Source organism: Lissotriton vulgaris, chromosome 7, assembly GCF_964263255.1.
Source record: "Lissotriton vulgaris chromosome 7, aLisVul1.2, whole genome shotgun sequence".
NCBI lineage: Eukaryota > Metazoa > Chordata > Amphibia > Caudata > Salamandridae > Lissotriton > Lissotriton vulgaris.
Window position 1 is genome coordinate 746,186,464 of NC_141695.1, and position 24,189 is coordinate 746,210,652.

Here is a 24,189-nt window from a genome sequence, read left to right on the forward strand (position 1 = left end):
CTCCTCAAGATCTGGCACACTTCCTTTTTATCTGCCCCTATTACTCCACCCCACAGAAATTATACCTTAAACCGTGCCTTAAAAAATTGAGTTTCACACAAATTAAACCTGCACTTTATTACTTACAACTACTGAATAGCGATTGCACTTTATTTGTATGTAACTTTTTTAAAAAAGCCATTTGCTTTAGGAAAAGCATGGAGGGCTAACCACGCTGCAAAAATTTTAGGTGCTTTTTAAGATTACAGTTATTTATATTTTTAACCATTTATTGCCCATGCTCATACTGTCTGATATATTGTACTGTATACTGTGTCATTATCTGTCATCTGAAATGAATTGTTTGTAATGTTTTTAAATGTGTGCTTATAAATTGTACTTTTATGATTGTAAAACCTACAATCGAATAAAGATTTTGAATTGAATTATTGGGCTCATTGGTCCGAGCTCCTCGTCCCAAAGAGTCAAAAGAGTGAAGTCCAGCTGTTTGGCAGGGGGGACAGCGTCCCACCGGTAAAATAATTGCGTGCTACCCCGACTCGAGCCCTGTCCACCATGCTTTCTCATGCCATCACTGCAAGGCACCGGCAGCCCTTTGGTATGTAGAAAAGTAATCTGTATTTCAGTTTATTAATCTCTCTGAGGAATTTGCAGTGCACTAGCTCCTAATGCGTGCTGTGAGGTTAAAGCAGATACATATACAGTTTGCTTACAAATTAAGGACTATCCCTAGAAATTAAATGACCCTATACATGTTCCCAATTTTTTTGGATCAAACATCCATTAGTGTATAATTAGCTATTATCATACACCACCAAAGTTACGTGTTTTTTGGAGTACAATGTAGTCACGATAAAAATATAAGAATTCATTTTGCACTCCAGAAAAATAACTGTTACTCTTGAGCACCTGATTCTCTGCAATATCACTTCGGGAGCACGTTCTATAGGCATCTTCTGATAAAAAACTGTCCCAGAGACACGCCCTTTTCTAGGCACACGTGTTTCTGACATCTGCATTGATTTGCAGGCAGGTTTTAAGTTTGAGTCCCGGCAAGGGCAACCTGACCCAATGCTTTCTGCATCCAATAAATTTAATCCAATCATATTTTCGCACAGGTTTCAAACTTCAGGGAAAGTTTCTTCTTTAAGTGACAGTAAGGATGTTTTTCCTGACAGACAAATATAGAATGAATGGATACGCTGTGTTTGTGCATGTGAACATCCCCTGATACACGCCTCGCTGGGGAAATGATGTCCTAACCTATATCACAAAAGCCTTTTTTATTATTTAATTAAACTTTTATCTGGTGCTATTTACATATACATATGATCACCTAGTCCTCCTAAACACTTTTTTTTTTAAAGAGTTTTATGCTGCGCGAACTAGACCGAAGACATCAGGTAACAGAGCACTTTACATGAGCACCAGTTTCCTTACAGACAGACACATTCATTTTTGTTAGGCACAGGAATATTAAGTGATTTGCCCAGAATCACAGGCTGTTGAGCTTTGTTTGCGAGACTCGAACACAGTTCCCCAGCGCCGACGTTGACAGCTCTAACCGCAAGGCTACATCCTCTCCCTTCTTAATCCGTATTCTATATGACGTGTGCCTAAAAGTCTACAGAACTTTTTAATAATTCCAAAGCTTAATGTTTACGCGAAGCAAGGCTGCCAGTAACTGCATCTTTTACAGCAAGCCTTGCTTCTGGTAAGCATGGACCACAAGTCCAAAGAGGCACGAACCTGAACAGTAGGGAAGAAAGAGACCTACTAGACCTGCTTCTCACAGCCGCCCTAAAGATAATCTTAACGAACTGGAAGAACACGGCGAAAGCAAACTTCAAAACATGGATCAACTGGGTCACCTTCCTAAGAGGAGCAGATAACATTACAGGCAACTTCTCGAAAGAACACACTCCCAAAGAGCTCATGTGGGAACCACTCGACGAACACTTAAAGAAGCCACACTGACCCCCCCCCCCCTCTTCCTTTTCTTCTCTTCTGCAACAGGCCAAGAAAAAGAGATAACACAAATGCACTGTGTACAATTGCCAATGTATATGCCACTTTTATTTTTCAATAAAATCTTTAAATCAAAAAAAAAAAAAAGAAACGCCTAAAAGTACAAGGTGCGTGTTTACACAATACTTGCAGGTTTTCAAAACACATACATGAAAGGCATTGTTGTTTACAATGCCAAAAGCTCAAACTCTCGCAAATGCGAGACCTTTTGCATTGCAAATGCTTGTTTTACTTATTTTGCTGAAGAATCAAACTTGTGTTTGGCACCAGTGAAATTCTGCAGTCCAGTACGAGGTGCCCCATCCTTCTGAATGCACTGCTTCACTCGCACTTTCCTGCCCATCAGCACTAAACCTTCCAGCTTTAGGGCCAGTTGAGCGCCATCTGCCTCCTAGAAAAGGACATAGCCAAAGCCCTTGCCCACTCCAGTCTCCCTTTCGCGAATGATTTGTACAGCCGCTACCTCTCCATGCTCAGCAGAGAGCCGGCGGCTGCCTCCTCCTTGAAGGCAACATAGGCGTGGATGCTCTTACGCTTGCGTTGCACCTGGCGCTGAATGGTGGCTACTTAGCGATTGAGGGTGGGCTCTGCACTGACAACCGAGCTGGAGCAGACAGCCTGAATGGCCCCGAAACCATTAAAAAGAGCCTGCAGTGCCTGCTTAGTAAAGGAGACCGGCAGATTGACCACAAAGACTCTGTGCTTGTCTTTGATCCACTCATCTGCCCTGTTCTTGGGGCATTGTGGCCTCATGGGATCCTCAACTTCGTCTTCTGGCTCTCCAGCCCTTTGCAACCGCCGCTCCTTTTGATTTTGCCGGATTTGTTGCTCCCGCTGCCCCTCCTGGAGATCAGCCTCTTTTAGGGGACCCTTTCTGACAGACACCAGCAGCTCCGAGACAGGAAGGACTTTAGGCTTTTTAGGTGTAGGCGTCTGGACGTCCTCAGCTGGCCTACTATGTGGGGTTGTCGCAGATTTTTGCTCCCTTCTTGGTGCATGCAGCGCAGGCACGTAGAGGGGAGAAAAGAGATTTGCAGCACTAGAGCTAAAGAGAGATGCTAACGGGACGGTGGTTGTGTGTTAAGCTAATGACATTTATTATTCTTATGTTCTGATACACTACAAAAAGATACTTTAGCCCATAACATTATAGAAAAAAAACGTTATTTTGGAACTGAGAAAGAATTGTTAGCTTTTCTTGAAGCTACTAGAGATGCTGTATGACTGTTTACTTTTTTGCTACTCATTTGGCGGGGAGCCCTCTGTCTAACTTGCCGCTTTTTTCCTCTCACCTGCATTGCCTGTGCCTTTTGGAACTACGCCTGAGACAAGCAGGAGCGCTGAATCTGCCTCTTTTCGGCGGGGCTGCCATTGCCCCAGGGACTGAACTTCCCAGCACTCAGTGCGGCGATCACGCTGCGCACCGCACCGCCAAGCACCAGGAGGCACTCAAAAGGGGGCGCAGGGCTCCCGCGGGGCGGGAACCCACTGTCTAACTTGCCGCTTGTTCCCTCTCACCTGCATTGCCTGTGCGCTTTGGAACTGCGCCTGAGACAACCACGAGCGCTGAATCTGCCTCTTTTCGGCCAGGCCGCCATTGCCGCCAGAGCCCCAGGCACTGCACTTCCCAGCACTCCGTGCAGCGCGCACACCACACACTGCACCGCCAAGTGCCAGGAGGTGCTCAAAAGGGGGTCCAGGGCTCCCGCAGCGCGGGACGCGCGCGGCCAGGCCCGTCTGCGCCAGGAGGAGGCAGGGCTGGGCCACCCCACTTGCAATGAACGTCTTGTGCTCCAGGTTTCTTGGTTAGCCCTTTGTATTCATATATTCGTACAACTATTTGCATTTACAGAACTGTAATATTGTTGTGTTTTTTTCCTATTTTCTTAAGTCAGGATGAACAAGGCTAATCGTAAGGGAGCAGAATGCTCAGGGGTTGTTGGCACCCTGGACGCATTTCTCACATGGGCACAGTCGGTCCTCATACATGAGATCGAGCTCACCGAAAGGAGACTCTCATTAGATCCCCATAAAGCCTCGATTGGAGCTCCTTCATCTAGTCTCCCAGTCATTGCCGACCCAACTGTTGATTGCATGCCATTGGTGTCCGTTCAGGTACAAACATCTCAAACAAGTGACTCTCCCCTAATAGCAAGTAACTTATCCCCTGCTCCTTCTCCTCCTCCCAAGATTTTCACACGACACCAAAGATCTGAGCAGAAAAAGGTGGGGGAGGCACAAACAAAAAAACAGAAGGCCCTCGGCCAGCCGCAAAACTCACACCAGGTCATCAAGGTGGCTAAAACAAAAGGGAATTGCTTAGGCTATGTGGGAGGCCTGAAAGTCGCTCCAACACTGGGTACTCATTGCCCCATAGGTGACAGGGATAAGGATGTGACTAACACTAAACAGGTGTTCAGGGAGTTCGAAGAATCCATCTTAGCCAAACTGGGTGAAAAAATTGCAGCCATGCTGGATCCCTTACTAACTAAGCTGACTGAAATAGATATGAGGTTGTCTAAAAAAGAGCAACATCTTTCTCCCTCAGTGTCTACCCATAGAGAGGGTAAAAATGGGGCTCCTACTGATTTGAGACCAGCATCAGTGCATAGCACAAGTAAACCCTCCTATGAGCAGGATCCAGTGCTAGTATTATAGGTACTTGCGCTAGTACTATAGTGCCAGTCTCTAACGCAAATACAAGTAGTCCAGTCACTACATATGCCAAGGCTGCCCATAGTAGGGAACGCCAGGGGCGCTGTGATCTAGAAACGTCACAGGGTGGAATTGAGCATCCTAGCAAATTTCTTAATTTGCTGCCAGAAGCCACACCATACACCATCATACTTTCTAATGTACCGATTATTTCTACAGGTGGTGTTGAACACTGGGCGTTTCTAAAGAACAAAGCGCTCCACCTGTTGACTACTAGAACTGGGTTGGGTAATTGCCTATTTCAAGAATTCTAAATGATGCGTAGAGTCGCTTGAATAGGGAAACCCCAGAAATGTTTTAGAGGTGACTGTGTGGTGTTGAGTTTTGGGTCCCCACTGCTTATTCAAACAATCTTAGTTAGGGCATGATCGAGGTCTCTGAGTAGGGACAATATTCATATTCTGCCTTTTCTTTTTATCTCACACTACCACCGCAAATATTAGATAGGGTCAGCTCAAGGTCCAGGCTAGAGGTCCCTACGACTATGTAGTCCCTACGCTAAACAGATTTGAGCTCCTCTCCACTTTGGAGGACATTGACTGACTACGTCCTGTAGTGAAGAGCATTATGGCCTCACAGTCATTATGGAACATGGGAGTGGGTGCTGGGGCTCCGGATCCTATCACGCTAGGTAGCCCTCGTAAACCCCCGTTGGATGGGACAAGGCTTGAAAAACCTGCGGCTTCGTCCAGGATGGGCATGGGAAGGGATAAGGGCATGAGAATTATAGACAGTTATATGTGCGAAGGGGCCCTCGATTCTGGGTTGTCTACTGATGTATGTTGTCAGCCAGGTTATGGTAATAATATTCGTGATGTAGCAGGATTTAAACTTGTTTCCTGGAACATTGAAGGGCTTTCACACAAAACAGTCTCTGTAGAATTGTCTAAATTTATTGAGCAGGCGGATATATTGTTTTTCCAAGAAACATGGGCAATTGCCGCAGTATTTCGTCAAGGCTATTTAAACCTTGTGAAAGCTGCGGAAAAAGGGCAACGTGGTAGACCCAAGGGAGTTTGAGCACTTGGGTCAGACAAAGTGACCAGTATTCGGTAGAGGAGCTTCATAATAATTGCAGGGACATCCTTATAATAAGGTTATCTCGGGTAAATCTCCCTGACACGTCACTTATTAATGTTTATTCTAGAGGCCTGCAAGGTGGGAACGCCTCCCCTATTGTAGCCTCTTTAGATATGTTTTTATTCGATAACAGAGGTGATAACAATGTCATAATAGCTGGTGACTTTAATTGTACATTTGAACCTCCGGACAGTCATGACATAAACGTTGGCGCAGAGGAGGATGCTCAGTGGTCCATCCCCCCGTTAGAAATTCCTGCAATACAAAAATGGTCGTGTGCAGCACTCCAATTAAAAATATTTTGCTTGGAACATGGGATAAGGGCTGCAAACGGTAGATCCAATTCTGATAAACTAGGTTCCCATACCTTTAGCAATGGACTACGTACCAGTAGAATAGATTTATTTCTTATTAAATAAGGAGTTTTGGTCCAATCTTGTAGATATTGAGGTCTGCAAAAGACCCGAGAGTGACCACAACCCTCTCCTGCTCTTCATATTACCCATGTCTATACTATGTGGAGTCAGCCAGGCTCCACGTACAGATTATGTGGAGGCCCAAATGACAAGCGATACTAGACGTGTCAAGTGGTTAAACGTGTTTAAAAGGAAAGAGCATCTGAATGAGATGAGTAGTCTGTTAGCAAATGCTCTAGGTACTTTACAGACTTGTGTAACACAGGGTGAGCTTAAAGCCAAAGTTGAACAGGTCCCTGAGAAACTGTTCACACAGCTTAAAAGTTTTTGTATTATGAAAAGCAAAAAGCCCACGACCCAATCTGATTTTGAAGCCGCAGCCTGGTACGGCACTTCTTGTCGCCTGGCATATAGAACCTTAGCAACAGCAATTACATCAAAGGACAGGATTGAAATACGCAAGGCTAGGGTAGATTACAAGATAGTGCAGCATCGTGCCAAAAGGGAGTGGGATGAAAAGCACTGGACGGTTCTGTTTGAAGCCTCTTCGGGGAGAAACATGGCTACTTTTTGACACTTGGTGAGGTGGGGTAGTGGGGCCCCTAACAAGGTCCCTCAGAATTATGTGGAGCCTGATAGGTGGGTCTCTCATTTTGAAACTCAGTTTTCATGTGCAGGCGTCAATCAAGATTTTCATGTTATGCCATCTCCAGCCTCCAGCCTATATTTTACCAAGAAAGAGGTGGAAAATGCACTCCAGCTAGTACCAAGAAGTAGGGCACCAGGGCCTGATTGCATCCCCGTGATCTGTTCCTTCACGACCTACCCAACTGGGCACATACATTGAGCTCCTAGTGAATGCCATAGCTAGTGGAGCACCTATGCCTGGTACTTGGGCAGGAGCAGAAATTCTTCCAATTTTTTAAAAAGGGGATCGTGCCATACCAGGGAATTATAGGCCCATAAGTCTTATCGATTGTATACAAAAGGCATCGGCAAGGTTGGTACTAAACAGGGTACAGACTTGGCTGGAGGAATGCCACATCCTGTCTCACCTCCAGGCGGGGTTTCGGTCATGTACAAGCACCATTGACCAGGTGTTCAGGTTTGTCCTTATTTACTGGCTTACCGTGGTTTTAGGGGGAGGCACCATCTATGCAGCCTTTGTCGACTTAAAGTCGGCTTTCAATCTCGTTCCCAGAGCCAATATGTGGCGCACTTTCTTACAGCTAAGTATGCCGCGAGACATACTGGCACTTTTGGTCAAGCTACATACCGCTAACTATGCGCAGGTGAGATGGGATGCACAGGGAAGTATCACCCAAAAGTTTCCAGTAGCGAAGGGGGTTAGGCAGGGGTGTGTTTTAGCACCCACCCTCTTCTCTCTATACATAAATGGGGTGGTGAACTATTTTAAGAATTTCCCTACTGACGCGCCGTCATTAGCAGGGAATAGGATCCCGCTACTCATGTTTGCCGACGACACCTTCATCCTTTCTAAAACAAGAAAGGGCCTTCAATGTGCCCTCTCTAGATTTGAGCAGTTTTGTGTGGACCATTAATTGTCAACGTGGACAAAACTAAGTATATGGTCCAGCACAAGACTATTGGCGGTAGAGTTCAAATGAAGGGAGGCACATTGGAACAAACTGATATTTTTTCCTACTTAGGGGTAACCATTGACAAAAAAATGAGCTGGAATCCCCAAATAGAATTGCTCACAGTTAAGCACGCGCATTTGTCGGGTGTATTGCTCAAGGAGCAGAGATTCTCATATACTAAACCCATTGCTTCTATACTTTTCAAATCTATCACACCAAAATTGGAGCCTTGTTCCTATACGGGGCTGAGCTGTGTGGATGTGCCAATTTGGAATCCTTGGTGCGTGCACAAAATAAGTTTCTGCAGTCCCTAATTGGCCTCCCACAGTCCACTCCGTTATTACCTCTCTACTCGGATTTGGGCTGTCATTCTATTAGGGACGTGGATTATAGGCCAGTTGCTTACTGGAGGAGGCTATGGGTGACCCCTGAACTTACGCACTATGCATTGGCATTAAAAGATGTTAAAGAGGCGGATGTCACTAACAAAATCCCATGGCTAAGGTGTGTCAAAACTACACTCAGTGAGATGGGGATGAGCCGCTTATGGACTACCCCTGCTGATACTGTTTTTCCATCTAAAACAGAGTTCAAGGTAGCATATTGGAATCTGATTATAACCAGGCGCTTTGCGGCCCTCACTTCACCTTCTCTGTCTAGAGCCTTCCTTGATTTTAAGCATGAAATAAAGTACGAAGGCTATTGGGACCTAATCACCACCCCCAACGATAGAAAACTGTATCATCAGTTCAGGGTGGGTTCACTCCCTACTAATGCATTCACCAACAAATGGTGTAGCTCAAACACCAGTAATTTCCCACATTATCCGAATTTGATTGAGAAAGCGATACACATATTATTTGACTGTCCAGCCTATAGAAAACCGAGGCTAAGATGGTTGAAACTCCTATGTTCGAACTTGGGTACCCGGTCTAGCATTGAGGCATTTAGGATTCTAAAGACATCTACGGAAGAGTCCATTGTGACCGCTGTCGCTAAGTTTTTGGGATGAGTACGGGTTATTCGCTGGAAAGCTAGTAGCACAAAGTAGATGATCAGGTTTTGTACTTGCACTATGCACTTTATATCACTGTTATTGTTTTTTATGAAATTGGTAACTTCGTAATATGGAACTATGATAGTTGGTATCTCAAGTGTCAACCCTGGCAGGGCTTTTTTAGAGTTTTTATTATAGTAGCTGCATAATTTAATTTTTTTAGAGTGGTTGTTCCGATATTATATGAATCATTTTAATAATTGAACTGCATGAATGTCCACAACAAACTAAAACTGGAAGTGTTTTTATCTCACCGCTATATGTGTTTTGTATCAACTTTTGTGATTTTTAAAATCGAAATAAAGTTTATGAACTGAACTGAGCTACTCATTTGGGATTTAAATAATTTTAGATTTTTTAGGTACTCTGTATAAAACTGATTCTGAGAACCTTTGTGGCATTTACTTTTGCCTATTTTTGAATTCGGTAACAAAACCCTTTAACATTTTATTGATCTTGAATTCAATTATTGAGTGGGTCCATTGCTCTTTAAAATTGTTTACTGTGCTGTCTTGACCATAGAGTAGGTGCCTTATGGCGGGGACACATTGCGTACAGAAATTGAGGTTTAAAACTGTCTTCTATCCGGCACCCTGTGGGAGAACTGAATTAAGTACATTTTGCGGTGGTTACATTTTGGGGTACAGTTTTGCTCCCACAATACTCAACAACACTGACTTTCACTCCTGAACAAAGTGCCACACCGATTCCTCCACCAATGGCTCACAGACCTTTGAGGGTTCATGATAACTCTTAAGGGGTCTACGACTGTTTGCAGAATTAAATAATGTTAGAAGATCAATAAAATATTTTAACATAAAAAAGAAAAATGCAAAAATGACAAATGCACAAACACTTTAAAAAAGATGAAGAATTAAAAAATCAGGGCTAAAAATGATGGTGGTATCCTTAGCCTGGTGGAGCAGTGCAAGCAAAGTAAACAGTATTTACTACTTCTAGAAACTAGAAATTAATACTCCATTAAAATTCCTGTGACCAATGGTTTGAAAATGGGTTGTATACTGTCTTTGTTGCTGCAATCAATACACGACAGCAGCATAACCCTCTACATAGGCACAAAAGAGCTGCCCTTTTTATTTTATTGTAAATGATATTCGGAAGTCCATGTCGATACTGATCAGTTGAATTTGAAATACATTCTACATACCCTTTACCCTCAAAATACCCACATAGAGCCACGTACATGTTACTGACAATTACAATTTGCTTGCATTGAACATGCATTGTAAAATAAGGTGCAGACCATGTGTGGTTCACTATTGTGCATTGAGCACTCTATGCAAGAGAAATTCCTTTTCCAGAATAACATCAAGTTTTGCACATACATCTCTCTTCAACCTAGCTACGGACTCTGCCAGCACCAATGGCATGGAATGTCCATCGCCGTAAGAAGCGTAAAGGAACAGCCACCTATATGAGAGGTACTCTCTCATATATTCCCCAATACATCTAAGAGCTCAGCCCTGCTACCTCGAATCTCCTATCTTCAAATCAATCGGAGCCGGGCCCTAGTATGCTCTATTCACCCTCAGATATATCATTTCGGGCCACCAACTCACGACTCGGAACAAGGAGAACATGCAGATGGCAGCGTACTTTGGGCACCGAGCAAACTAATGCCCCGAGGAAGATATGAAAGGACGAAGTTGAACCTTAGTAGGACATTGCGCATCAGTGTTTTCTAACCCGGAAGCACTGGCATTTTCATAAACAAATCATTATAACGTCAGGCTTCACAACTTTGTGATCCCGAAGGATGTGCTGTCTCCCATGCAGCTTGACCTTGCACAAGCAAGCCTTGACCTCGCCCAACAGACAAACGCAGACTAGTTGCCAGGGGGTGGTAGGATCAGACCCCAAACACCAGGATTAACAGACCTCTGTTTACACACAGCCTCGGTGAAAGCCGACTGAAAGAGCTGGCTCTTGTCAGGTACCTTATTGTTTGAACTACCTGCACCTGCTGGCAATGTTCATTCAGGCTTATTTTGGAAAAACAGACTAATTGCTATCTGTGGTTATTTTAGTGGATGACATTGGTTCTAATAACAACCTGATGGGACTGGAGGGAATAATAAGCTTCAGTTTCTCAAGGGCATTCGGTGCCCCTGCCCTCTAAAACACAGGTTCAGAAGCATACACACTCGTACTAGCACAGATACCTGTGATTTATAGAGAGACACGGACACGTGCACACACACACACACACACACACACTTACACACATGCACATGTGCACAAGTTTACACACACACACTGATGTAGACACCAACACACGTACACACCCCAGGCATGCGGACACGTACACTTGCAGCATTGCAGAAACATGCATATAGACGAACACTCACAAACTGAAACGCATGCTGAAATAGACATACAAAAATGCAGATGCACAGACAAAAAAACAACTATACCATACCAAACTAGCAAAGACACAAATGCACATACCATTCAGTAAGCACACCAAAGAAGACTCTTAAAATGCACCTGCACATGCACACAGGCGTGCCCAAGCATGCCCACACACGTAGACACACGCTCACTCACTACTCACTGAAAGACCACTTGTAATTTCTAATGAAATATTATTAGAATGGTTGTTCATAAACAATTTTTCAGAAATTTGTATTTTAAAGTTAAATGCAAGGTAATAGTCGCTTTAAAAGCAAGGAGGAAATGCTGTTTGAAGTTCTACCTTCTGTCTATGCTTGGAAGAAAATAGTGCCCCTAACTCTGAATCTCATTCCATCTCACAAAAGCACATCTTGGTGAAAGAATGGCATAGCAGTTCCTGCTCTCTAATGGATGCCTTGGTATCCATTTATGAACCATTTTGCGTTGCTCTTGCTCCATACAACACGGAGCAAGAGTGACTCAAACCTTACATGTGAGTTATGAAGCCACGCAAGGCCACTTTGCGTGGCCTTGAGAGGCTCCATAAATATGGAGTAAGGCAACACAGCACAAATACCTGCATTGACTTACTCTGCCCTGGGAAGGGTTCCCACGTAACTCCCATGGCTTTTGATGCATTCCCAGATTTAGCAGAACTGGTAGACCTGGGAATGTGCCAAAAAGATATGCCTTCTCCGGTGAGACATAACGAGGAGAAACATCTTTATTTCTCCTTTTTACTTTGTCTTTCTACGTGTGCTGCATTCTGCAGTACTCAGAAGAGGAATATATATTTCTTACAATTGTTTTTGCGCAGGAAGTCCTCCACAAAATGAATGCTGCATGCAGCTCAGGCACCTTTGTAGCATAGTGCACGTAGGTCTGCATTGGCAGTAGACTGCTAAAAGGGCTCCAGTGCAGGGGAAAAGACAGGAATGTGCAATATTGCCTTAAAAATGGCACAATACTGCCCTTTCCCTGTCACGCAGTGCAGCACAGCAAGGTGACCTGCTGCACTGCACTGAGTGACATTCTCATAAACAGACCCTGTTATGTCATGTTACGTTGTTTTAGGGTTGTTTTTTCTTATGTTATGGGTTTTTGTAAAGAGCATGGTCACCCGGATGTCCTTTGGCATGAAGGAAAGGAATGCAGTGCTGTCCGTCTTAAAACTATAACGTGTTATGGTTCTTTTGGAACTCTATGTTGAAACATTCGATCTTAGGGGCAAAGGAAGTAAATTTCAGGCTTTATAAGCTTGAAAAGAGAAGGAATTACATCCTATTGTTGTTTTAAAAATACTGATGGCCTTTATAGAAAAGGTGTTGCAGAGTGGAGATATATAGATGGTTCATTTATTTAAATGTATTGGGCATAGTCATGGGCGTGAGAGCTGCAGAATCTTTAATGAACTAAGCATAGAATCTTGAATTGGATTATAGAATTCATCAGTAGATATTGGAGAAGATCTAACAAGCAGGAAGCTCGATAAAAGGGAGGAGCTAGAAGAACTAGTTTTGCAGCTTGGTTTGAATAGACTGGAGCTAGTGGATTAAGAAATGGTTTATGCCAATTTAGGGTGAATTGCAGTGGTCTAGTTTAGATATGATTATGGTGGATACTGCGGTTTGATGGCCATCCATGGAAAGCAGAGGCACGAGTGTGCATAATATCCTTATCCGAAAATTACTTGCAGTGGCAAAATTTGCTGTGCAATATGTAGTTTATTATCGAATTTTACCCCCTGACATTTCACAATAGGAACCATGATCCACCAGTCAGACGTTACTCGTCCAAATTAATTGCTGTTTCACTGTTATATGAACCTCTGTCTGTCTGAGTTCAATTAGTGGAGTTTGTATATCATATTGACGTCTCCCTGAAGGGCAGTACATTCAAAATAGTATTTGCATATTGTCTGCATTGGTACAAAATTGCATACCACAGAAATGAACTAAAGTTGATAGAGGTTGAACATAGATATTAAATACACATTGTGGCTGTCTGTCGAGTACCCCGCCACCCCACCCACCGCTGTTATTTGCACAGGGCCGCTCCTAAGATCTAGAAGTGGTATATGAAGGTCACTCTGAGTATTTGAATATTTTTTCTTTATTTATGTTATACCTTTAGTAGTTGCTACAGTAAAAATCAACATGGGCTTCTTTAATTGCTGCCTTACATTTATTTAACTGAGTTTGCATTTGTCTCGAGAGTTGGAATAATAATCTTTTGCCAGATTCGTTTAGTCACTCTTGTAGTATGTTTTAAAATACAAGTAAATCTGCAAACCAAGATACAATTTTCATTGAAAGCAGAACTTGTGTCTAATGTATCAGTGATCAACGTGGCAAACGATTAATAATCCTGGTTAGGTGGAGTAGAGACAATTTCCATACACGCTGCCTCTATGAAAGCATCAGGAGAAATGTGAGGGCAGTTTCTATTCATTTTTAAATTATGTTTTGTGATTCATTGGACTGCTAAAACAGGTTTCAAACACTATTAAACAGTGATCAAACCAAATTACGCACACTATTTTCATTTTGTGAACTAAGATGGGTGGCTCAAACTCGGACATGGAGGTTTGAGTAACCCCTCAGTAAGCCCATAAATGCAACCAGTTTAAGGGATGCTTTGAGAATTTATGTCTTTTCACGGGTCTTCGGGAGGTTGACATAGCCAGTCATGCTAGTTAGGTCTCGCTGAGTCAGCACGCATGCGCTGCTCGGAGAGTCATTTAGTAGCTGCTTTGAGAAGTGCTACTTTGCCGGTGACCAGCTTGCTAGAACACGCACAAGAGCGCGCGCGACGCGCACAGCTGGCCCGGCTTCTTTGATCAAGCGCGCGTAAATGCTTTCCCCTACCCCTAGCTGGCATGCAGCTTCTTTGATCAAGCGCGGGTGAATGCAGGCACCACAAGATCTTAATGAATGGCACTTGTGTTATGTACTAACATTGTTACTTCTCTGGCTAGACTGACGCCCTCTCTTAAACACCCCCCACCGCATCTTTGTTTCTAACTATGGGACTTAAAATATTATTTTTTAAATCCTTTAATTCATCTCTGTTTCTATTTTGCTTATACCTTCATGTATCATCTGAACTTTATGTTTACACATGACGGCATGTGATTGTTGTTCATTATTTGTATAATTTTGAAAAAGACAACCAGATGTCCCAGTTTGTGCAGGCCAGGCTCAGTTTGCGCTAATGGGCCATGCTGTTGGCAGCTGCAAGTGTCGCAACCGGGCAGGGCTGCTCGCCTCTGTGTGCTCGGAGCTTCTCACCAACCTCCCAAGATGGGGGCCTGCTCGCTTCCGGCTCTCCTAACATCTTACGCTATTAGACCCCGGAAAGAGGCGGGCACCGGGCCCGGTGGCCGCTGGCGTAACACCAAGCAAGGAGACGCAGGTCACACATCTGGTCAAAGGACAGCAACAGTCAGAGCGAGCCGTCGCTGACAACCACACTCGAGCCCCAAGGACGGCATTCATGCAGTCCAGGTATTCCTCTTACAAAGCTATGCATGCTGGGACTTGTAGGCTTATACCTATCATGGACAAACTGGAACTCACTGGCTACATAACCTGCTCAGCCTCCCATCTTCCTTCTGGTGTACACTCCAACATGGCCTTACTTCTTTCAGATCTTTCCCTTTCTTCTTCTTCTGGAAGAATATATTTTCACACCCCCTTTTCTAACCGCCCACTTCTTAATTTCTACTCTATTAACCCATCCCCTTTTTTGTGACAATTTCGCCCACCTCTAATTCCATTCAGAACGTAGACTCTACATGATTCCTCTACAGTGTAGAGGAATCATCTCTGCAGTGTAGAGGAATCATGTATCGTAAAAACACTATGTACACTATTCACTGACTGGCATGACCTTCCCTCCACTGCAGCTCGAGCGCATAAAGTTCCAGTAACTCTGAGCGAGTTTGTCACTATCTGCATACTTATCTACAAATAATCCCACTAGCCTTGTGAAAGTGTATACCAGCACTGCACACACTGCTTTCCCCAGCTCTACATCCAATCGGCAACGGCTTCCTGTTTGAGCATGATCGGTTGGCGTCATAGGTGCGGCTTTCATCACATTAGGCAGCGATTGGTCTAATTTGTCAGAGAGAGTCTTGAAACGCAATAAGAAAAATTGCGCATCCTGGACCAGTGCTCCTTTGATCGAGTTTGAGTTAGTCGCTGCTGTCATTATTTGAGGAGGCTCGTGACCGACAAGAGCAGCATGGCAACTCCGCTGAGATTTGATGGGAAAGTGGTCCTTGTGACAGGAGCAGGAGGAGGTAAGTGTTCCTCCATAGTGACTGTTACTTCAATCTGCACTGTTGGTTGATTACACTTTTCAGGACACTTCTGTGCTCTTAAAACAACACTATACAGTGGCCATAACTGGTTTCTTCTACCCTATTTGCTCGGTTTCAGACTACACCAAGCAGTACTGAACCAAAGGAAAATGTCACTATTCGCTGTAAGAGGGATTTACGTCTCCATGCTCTGCCAGTAGCCTGGGACGCAATGTGCATTTCATAACTAACACACACACACACACACACACTCTCACACCTCTGTCTCTTCAGTGTGCGCAAAACGAAGTCACATGATATATTGTACGCTACCAGTCAGGTGGCATTTTTGTACAGTCATTGCACTAAAGCTTCACGCATCGTTATGCACTACTAACCCTGTTGGTAGCGCATTGTTCCACACGCTATTGGCTAATAGATCATTATGCGTTTGGAACCCAACACCACAGTGCACCACAAACTGCCATACTGTGCTCTCCAAGTAGCGCCATGATGTGACGTGGAGCCTCACCATCACACACAACTTTAGGGTACACCATGCTCCCTCCTATACAGCAGCTGATTGTGAAGTGCATCTACCGTAGGGAGCCCTCCTGAGCACTACACCCAAAGCTAAGCCAGGCATTACCAACCAGAAGGCCTCCTGGTGCTATGTAATGATAAAGAGTTGCCAATGGGGAACATTTGCCTAATTTTCTTATGCTCATCTTCACAATAAAACCCCAGTACTAATCAAAGATGGGTATGCATTTTGAGAGCCTCCCTGTTTTTGCTCCTATATGCTAAGAATTCTTGCCTCTGGGGCACGTTAGTGTGCACTGTGTAGTTTGCATAAGTGCTTAGCGAATCAGGACATGAGTATTTCGTGAACTTCTTAGTGCAAGTTAAAGCAAAGTTTACGAATATTCTCTGACTCCGTCAGTTTTATTTGTGGCATAGACCTAGTTACTTTGCACATTTACGGTACACGCTCAATTGAAGAACGTGTTTTAAATAATGTTCACATTAGTTTTAAAAGGAAAAGAGGAAACGTTTCAGCGTGTGCTTAATATGTGTATTTCAAATGCAGTTACGCGATTTATTCACGGATCATCAGTCGTGCAAACAGGGTAAGGTTCACTTAATTCTTTGTGGTTTAAAATGTTTTCACATTCATTTGACATCAGAATGCTCACCTGAGTGCCAGTTCGTGACCTCTACAATGAGCGGAAGTCTGTCTACAGGTGTGCAAAGTATGTTTTTATAATTTCTGTTATGTTTTAGGAAGAGCTGGTAACCCTGCTTGTGTTAAAGACTAGTTTATTTCAAGTTCTCACGCTGTTTGAAAAGTGTGACAATAGAAAAGTGCATACCCTGGTATCAGAACTTGCTACTACAAATAGCATCTCTCGCTATTCTTTGTTTCTTTTCCACAAGCTAATAAAAAGCGTGTTTGAACGGGTGCGAATGTTCTGATATTGAAACGCTTTCAATTTAATGCAAAACCACTTACTTCAATGCTGTCTCCCCTGTCCCTCTTGGTTGGCCGCATTTTCCCCCCTTTGTAACTCTAATGGCTGACTAGCTAAGTGCCTGTTCGTTCCGGTTTTAGGCCGCATACTAAATTCATCCAGCATTGGAAATGCAAAAGGTCTCGCATTTTAGCGAGTTTAAGCTATTGGTATTGTAAATGTCAAAGCCTTTTATTTATGTTTTGAAAACCAACACATAAATAAAAGGCATTGCGATTTACAATGCAAATAGCTCAAACTGACGTAAATGCGAGACCTATTGCATTGCAAATGCTTGTTTTTAAAAGTTCATTTCAAATAGTGCTGAATATCTGCCCAAATGTAGTCCAGGCCTTTATTGCGAAGGAGTATACGCCTTGCCTTCAAAAGTCACACTTAATACGTTTGTCCCAGTAGTATGAGTATAGAATTAAAAACTCACACTTTATCAGTGTTCTTTTAATTTTTAAAAGCCTATAACCACTGCCCATCAACCTGTTATGTTCCACCTACCCTGTGCCATGTGATGTCTTGCAGAAGAAAATTAGGCATTTAGTTTTCTTTATCGTTCAAACAATGTTAGGACACGTTGCTGACTTTGTCCATCCATGGAGTTCACACCACTGTAAGCTTGTTAAAATACATATGACAAAAAATGAAGCAGTATCATATTCATCTCTCTGTCAGCAGACACAGTATATCTCAAACTGACTCATGTCAGATATAGGATGCTAGTTTAGTCTTGTTTTCTTTTAAAGTCTGTAACTTACATAGATGCGAACAAACCAAGCAAGGTGCAAGCTGAATTTCTGGCTCTATCTTAGCCCTTGAATAAAGGGGGCCGGAAATTCAAACTTGAACCAGCCAAAAATTGCAGGAAGTGCCCTTTTCCCTAGCCCTGACTTTGAGTCCTAAATAAATAACAAAAACTCCTGCTGCAGTGAAAAAGTATGCTTTCTGTATTAACATAATCTATGAGCTAAACAACATATTGTGTGATTATTCTGTGTATTTTTGAGATGTGACAGCCCCTGGTGCAATGCAGTGCAAACACTCCAAAGGAGGCAGAACAAAACATCAAACAGCCAACAGCATGTGGAGAGAAGATTATATTCCTCTGGATACAGCTAAAATATACTCTATGTCTATGATAAAAATCATAATAATAATAATACAACAAGCAGACAGCTGCATTGTTCAGCTAAACCAAAAAACCCTAGTAAGAAACTCGGGGCATATGAGCAAGAACATCATTAAAATTATCACCGTTTTAGCGGCAGGAGTCCTGCACATCTAACCTGGGCTTCTACTGGAATTCTATGACGCATATTAGCAAGCCCACTATCGCCGTTTTGGTAGCAGTTTCCTGCTGCTAAAACAGCGATAATTTTAACGAGGTTCTTGCTAATATGCCCCTGGGTTATTGGTTGAGAAGGGTCTATACCATTCTCAAGCAACAACAGCAATCCTTCCCAGGATAAAGGACAAACATCACTAACTTAACCTATGCCTAACCCTCTGGTAGCTTTGCAGAAAAGCAGTCAGGCTTAACTTAGATGCATTGTGTTGAGTATTTATGCAACACACACACAGTACTGAATTGAAAACACAACATAAGAACAATAGAGTAAAGTATTATAAATAAAATGGGAACAAAACTACAAAAATCCACCCAGTAGACTCCGAGATATGCAAAATTAAAGGTTGAAGTAAAAATGGCACCAAGAAGCAGAAAGCACTAATTGTCCGTATCTGGTCGTGCTACACTGGGACAAAGTCACAAGTTCAGGCTGGCCGCGATGGAGTGCATACCAGTTAAAGGTACCAGGCTAATCCTGCAAAAAAGTTACCTTCTTAAAGTCTGGCAGGCAGAGTTTTAAAACTTCAGGATTTCACAGGAGGAGCTCAACTGATGCCAGCCAAGGGTCCAGGACCACCTGGGGAGGCACCATTTGGGGACCAGGAACTCACTTCAGAAGATGCTAGCAGGGCTCAGGCAGATCCAATTGAAAGTCCAGGTAGGTCCAGTTTCATGTCCAGGCAGGGATCGTTGTAGCAGGTCAGTTTGGCAGTTAAAGGGAGGCCTCTGGAGCTTGTTGTGTCCCTGTAGTGCAGAACAGGAGGTCAACCAACTAACCCTTGGAGTCACTCTGGTAGTCCTGGCTTCAAGGAGGGGTCCTCTTTCCTTCAAGCAGCAAGGCAGGCCTCAACTCACAGGGAAGTCTGCTGAAGAACAAGGCAGGCCTCAAGTAGCAGGGCATTCCTCTGATAGCAGCAAGGTAGTTCTCTGAGAAACAAGGCAGGTCTCAAACAGTGTGGCAGTCCTCTGAAGTACCAAGAAGTCCTTCTGAAGTCTTATACGGGTCCAGGAGTGTACTGATGAGTGGCTCAAGAGGTTCAATATTTCAGGTACCACTTTTTGAAGTGGGGGGAACTTCTAGTCCAACTCCATGTCTGGTTCCGGAAAGTTCCTTCCTTCCCCTTTCTTCCCCTGCCTATGCTCCAAGATCTCTAGGGAAAGAAAAGGTTGGGGCCAAGTTCCTTTGTGAGTGAGCTGGAGCAACGTTGTATAATGATAAATCTTCAATAAAATATATTTAAACAAAAAAAAAGTGAGTGAGCTGGAGGCAGCCCTTCGAAATGGAAGAGGGGAAGGGAACAGCTATGTCCCTCCCATCCTGGCAGGATTGCCATCTCCCAGCTTTTCACATGTCCAATTGTTTACTGTCTGGGCCCAATATGCATTCCTGAAGAAGAAGCAATTAACAGGCCCAGGAAACTGGAAACTCCAAGAAGACCTCAGAATGTTTAGAGTGGGAAAATACCAATGTTCTAAAAGTGACATTTTCCAAATTGCAATTAAAAATATCCAAATTTATCATTAAGTGGGATTTTAGATTGCAATTTATTTGAGTTCGAACATGAACTTTTTACCTGCACCAACCAAATGTTAGCACTTATTAAATGTAATAAGGTAGCCATATGTTATTCTTTGGGAGAGGTATGCCTTACAGTAGTGAAAAATACATGAAGGAGTGTTTCAGTAATAGGACATGTTAAACTTTAAAGCACATGTCCCACTTTTTAATGCTATGCACCCTCCCCATGGGCACTTTAGGCCTACCGTAGGTGTGACTTATATTTATTACAAATGGAGGTTTAGGCCAGGCAAAAACTTTCTTTTGCCAGGTGGAATTGACAATTTAAACCTGTACACTTGGTGCAATGGCACGCCTGAGCCAAGTTTATAAAGGGCTACCTAAATGGGTGGAACAATAATTACTGAAGGCCCACCTGTAGTATGTAATGTGGAGACCTTGGGTACATGTAGTACCACTTCACTAGGGACTTAGAGTAAATGAAATGTGCCAATTGGGTGTAAGCCAATGTTACCATGTTTAAAAGAAAGTGCAAGTACCCTGACACTTGTTAGCAGTGCAGAGTCCTAATTCTAACTACACTGATTTTCAGAAATCAGGAGGGGTGAGGGAAATAATGTTTGGGTTTGACCTTGCAGGGGGGGCCTAGGCCAAAATCCCTAGACCTAGTACAGCTGGGGACAAAGCAATCCAAAAAGCAGAGAAGGTAGGACAGTGGTGTACTTCAAAGGAATGCTCTAGAAGCTTCTTGCTCCTTCAAAGACACCAATATGTATAAAAGAAGGACCTCAGACGCCAGCTCTTCAGCACACTTCTGGACCTGTGGATACTCTGGATAGAAGAAAGACTTCTGTGCTGCTACAAAAAGACTGCCTCTCTGCAGGTCTGTTGCTCTAAAACAACTGCTGCCCTGTTGTGCTGATCTGCTGCCCTCTTGCATGGGGAAGATGTACCTGACCCCCCAAGTGGTGCTTCTCATGTCCTGGTCACCTTGTGTGCCTCGCAGGCCCTCTTAATCAAACTTTTGGGCTGTTAGTGACCACAAATGGGCCAGTTCACAAAAGAACCACACCGCTCACTCTGAAAATCAGTGTGAGGCGCTGCCAATGCCTCTTTGCACAGCAGCATCAACAGTTCACAGGGAACCACAATGCGAAGCTCCATTTCGCCAATCAGCGACTACTGTCCTGCTCTTTGCAGCATGCCAACTGCCACTCACAGTGCTTTCCTTGCTCATCGCAGCCCTCTCTAACGCAAAAGGGACTCTTGGCACAAAACTTGAGAAGTTAAAACTTCAGCGAGATTAAATGCGGGACTGTATCTGACAAGTGCTACATTGCAGTTGACTTGAAGTTTTGACTTTGACCTGGTCCAGCACAAACAGCTAGCCGTGGTTGGCACTTTATGTTTTTAGGTGCCAAACTGCTGTTTGTTCTTTAAAAATTCATATCTCTGGTTCAACTGATTGGATTTTGTCATTTTGGTTTTGTTAAATTAAGCTCCATTTTCTAACCTGGTGTGGGATCTTTTTGTGTGGTGTTTTTACTGTTTAACTATTTGGAGTGTTGCACAAATACTTTACACATTGCCTCTAAGTTTTTTTTTTTACATAGTTTTATATATCACAAACTTGTCCCGAATCGGGTATCGGAGTGCTTTACATAGCACCAGTTGCATTACATGAGGACAGATTCATTTTGTTAGGCACGGGGAAATTAAGTGATTTGCCCAGAATCACAGGATGTTCAGCGTCATTGCAGAGACTTGAACCCAGTTCCCCAGATTCGAGGTCGGATGCCCTCGCCGTTAGGCCAACTCCTCTCCCCAAGTAAAGTCTGACTGCTCTGTGCCAAGTTACCATGGAGTTGAGAACAGGTTAATTTTGGCGTTTGCTTTTGCCTTACCTTCACTAGGATTGTGGTTGCTGCCTGACCAGGGCTCATATCCCAATCAACCAGTAACCCAATTTCTAACAGCACCCAGTTATCAGGCATAACGACAAAACTTACAACATCAAGTTACTACTTTCCCTTTCAAATCTATTCCCATCATTGTATCCCTTCTCTAAACTCTACTAAACACAAAGAAACCAAGAGCACAAACCTAACGAAACAAATGCAAAATAAAAACGCTCATTTACTAACTATATACCTCTAATTATGGATTCCATACTAGTGGATGCAAATTCATTCAATAAATCACCATAGGAAGTAAGCACTATATAAATACTGTTTACCATTACAATTACAAGTGGCTTCTTGTAGTAAGTTGTACTACTGTAACACTACTTTGTGTAGTAAAAAATACAGTTTGTGACTTAGACCATGTGTGTGTGTATGTGTGTGTTTCTGAGAGAGAGAGGGAGAATGGAAAGGGGCGACCACTCGGTCCCCCCGAACGTATGGCAGAGTGCCTCGATCCCCCCGGGAAGACATTTTTGGGCGGGAGGCGCGTCTCGGCTGGTATGCCCGAAGCGGCGTAGCCGGGGCGCGCTTTTTCCCGCCCTTGAGTGGGCTGGCCTAGACACGGACGCCGCCGGCCACGCCCTCGGGGCAGGCAGGGGCGGGTTTACGCCCACCCTGAAGATGGATAAAAAGAGACGCAAGACCAGAAGACATCCTCTTGTTCCTGTGCTCTGAAGCTGCACCTCCCCGCTGCACGTGAGCTCGAGACGGAACGAAGAGCCAATTTTGAGCGTTTTAATCGTTCTTGTTTGTTTTTCAGTTATTTTGTTGGAGAATGCCGAAGAAGGTTGGAAAGCGCATGAATACCGACCAGATGCTGCGTGTTCTCATGAAGGAGATGTCCGAGCTAAGGAAGCGGGTGGACATGAATGAGGAAAGGGGTCCAAAACGTCCTTTGGCGGGAGCAACCCCGGGAGGGAAAAACAAGAGGCCCAGGAGGGGGGCAGCGGGAGAGGAGATCCCCGGTCCCAGTGCCCCGCTCGAGGCTCCAACTCCCGTGCCAGAGGAGGGGAATCCGATCACCCCCGTGTCCGAGGATGATATGCCGCCCGAGTTGGCAGCACAATTGGCAGCGTGGTTGGGAAAAGGTAACGAGGGCGCCACGGCTGTCGAAGCGCAGGAGCTGGTTAAGCAATTGCGTGAGAAGCGGGAAGCAGCCAAGGTGCCCGTGCCGGCTGCAGTGGGGGACAAGACACCAGGGACGGTTGCGACCACAGAGGCAGCGTCAGGTGCAGGTAAGCGGCCATTGCCGATTGCGAGGGATGAGTCAACACCCTCTCGGAGAGAAAAGTTGGGGCAACATGTTCCTTTGGCAATTAAGGAAAAGATTTGGGCGGGGGAGTATGTGAACATTTTTTCGTTACTTGTTGATCATTATGAGGTGGAGCATGTAAAGAGTCAGAAGGACTTAATGCATCCGAGTGTTTGGCGCGCAAAAATGGCCGCCTTTAAAGTGAATGAGAATATCGCCAATTGGGGCAATGCCTGGGGAATCTTTACATCAATCCTGGGCGAACGTAGGCCTGAGTTGCTTTCCGAGTTCCCAATCTACCAATCACGAATCATGGGGTACTCGACATCGCATCAGGGGAATCATTGGTTTTGTTACGATAATATGTTCAGAAAGGAAAAGGAGCATAATAAAAGTTTAACCTGGGATTGTTATGATGCCTTGACCTGGGATAAAATGAAGGAGTCAGGGATGTTAAAAATGCCATTGGTGGGAAGTAATGTGGGTGAATCCTCCCGACAATATGCGGGGACGCCCTTTCGGTCAGGTTCGGGGGCCGACGATCACTCGAAACCTACCGGCAATACCGGAAGAAAGGGTTTCTGTTTTAATTACAACAGAGGAAAATGTACGAGACCGCAGGGATCGTGTAAATTCAAACATGAATGTAGTGGTTGTGGGTCGTCCCATCCTGAGGCCTCGTGCAGAGCCAGAACGGGTGATAACGGGGGGAGAGGAGGTGCCAAACAGGTCTAATATAGTCCGAGGGGCGCCTTTACCCACTCCCATTGATACCCTGGCAATGATCCCTTGGCTCAGTGACTACCCGGATCGTACTTCTGCTGGGGTGCTGCGAAACGGTTTTTCGTATGGTTTCCGCATCCCGGTAGGGGACTTTCAGGGCGTGGATAAGAGTAAAAACCAACTTTCCGTCCTGCAGCATACAACCGTAGTACAGGAAAAGATCCGAAAAGAGGTGACTCGAG

The 24,189-nt window shown here is 44.1% G+C and overlaps 1 pseudogene; it reads right to left on the minus strand.

Annotated features, from left to right (window-relative positions):
* Positions 1 to 2,260: 2,260 nt before the first annotated feature.
* Positions 2,261 to 24,189, minus strand: part of LOC147702355 (uncharacterized) — a 38,987-nt pseudogene continuing 17,058 nt past the window's right edge.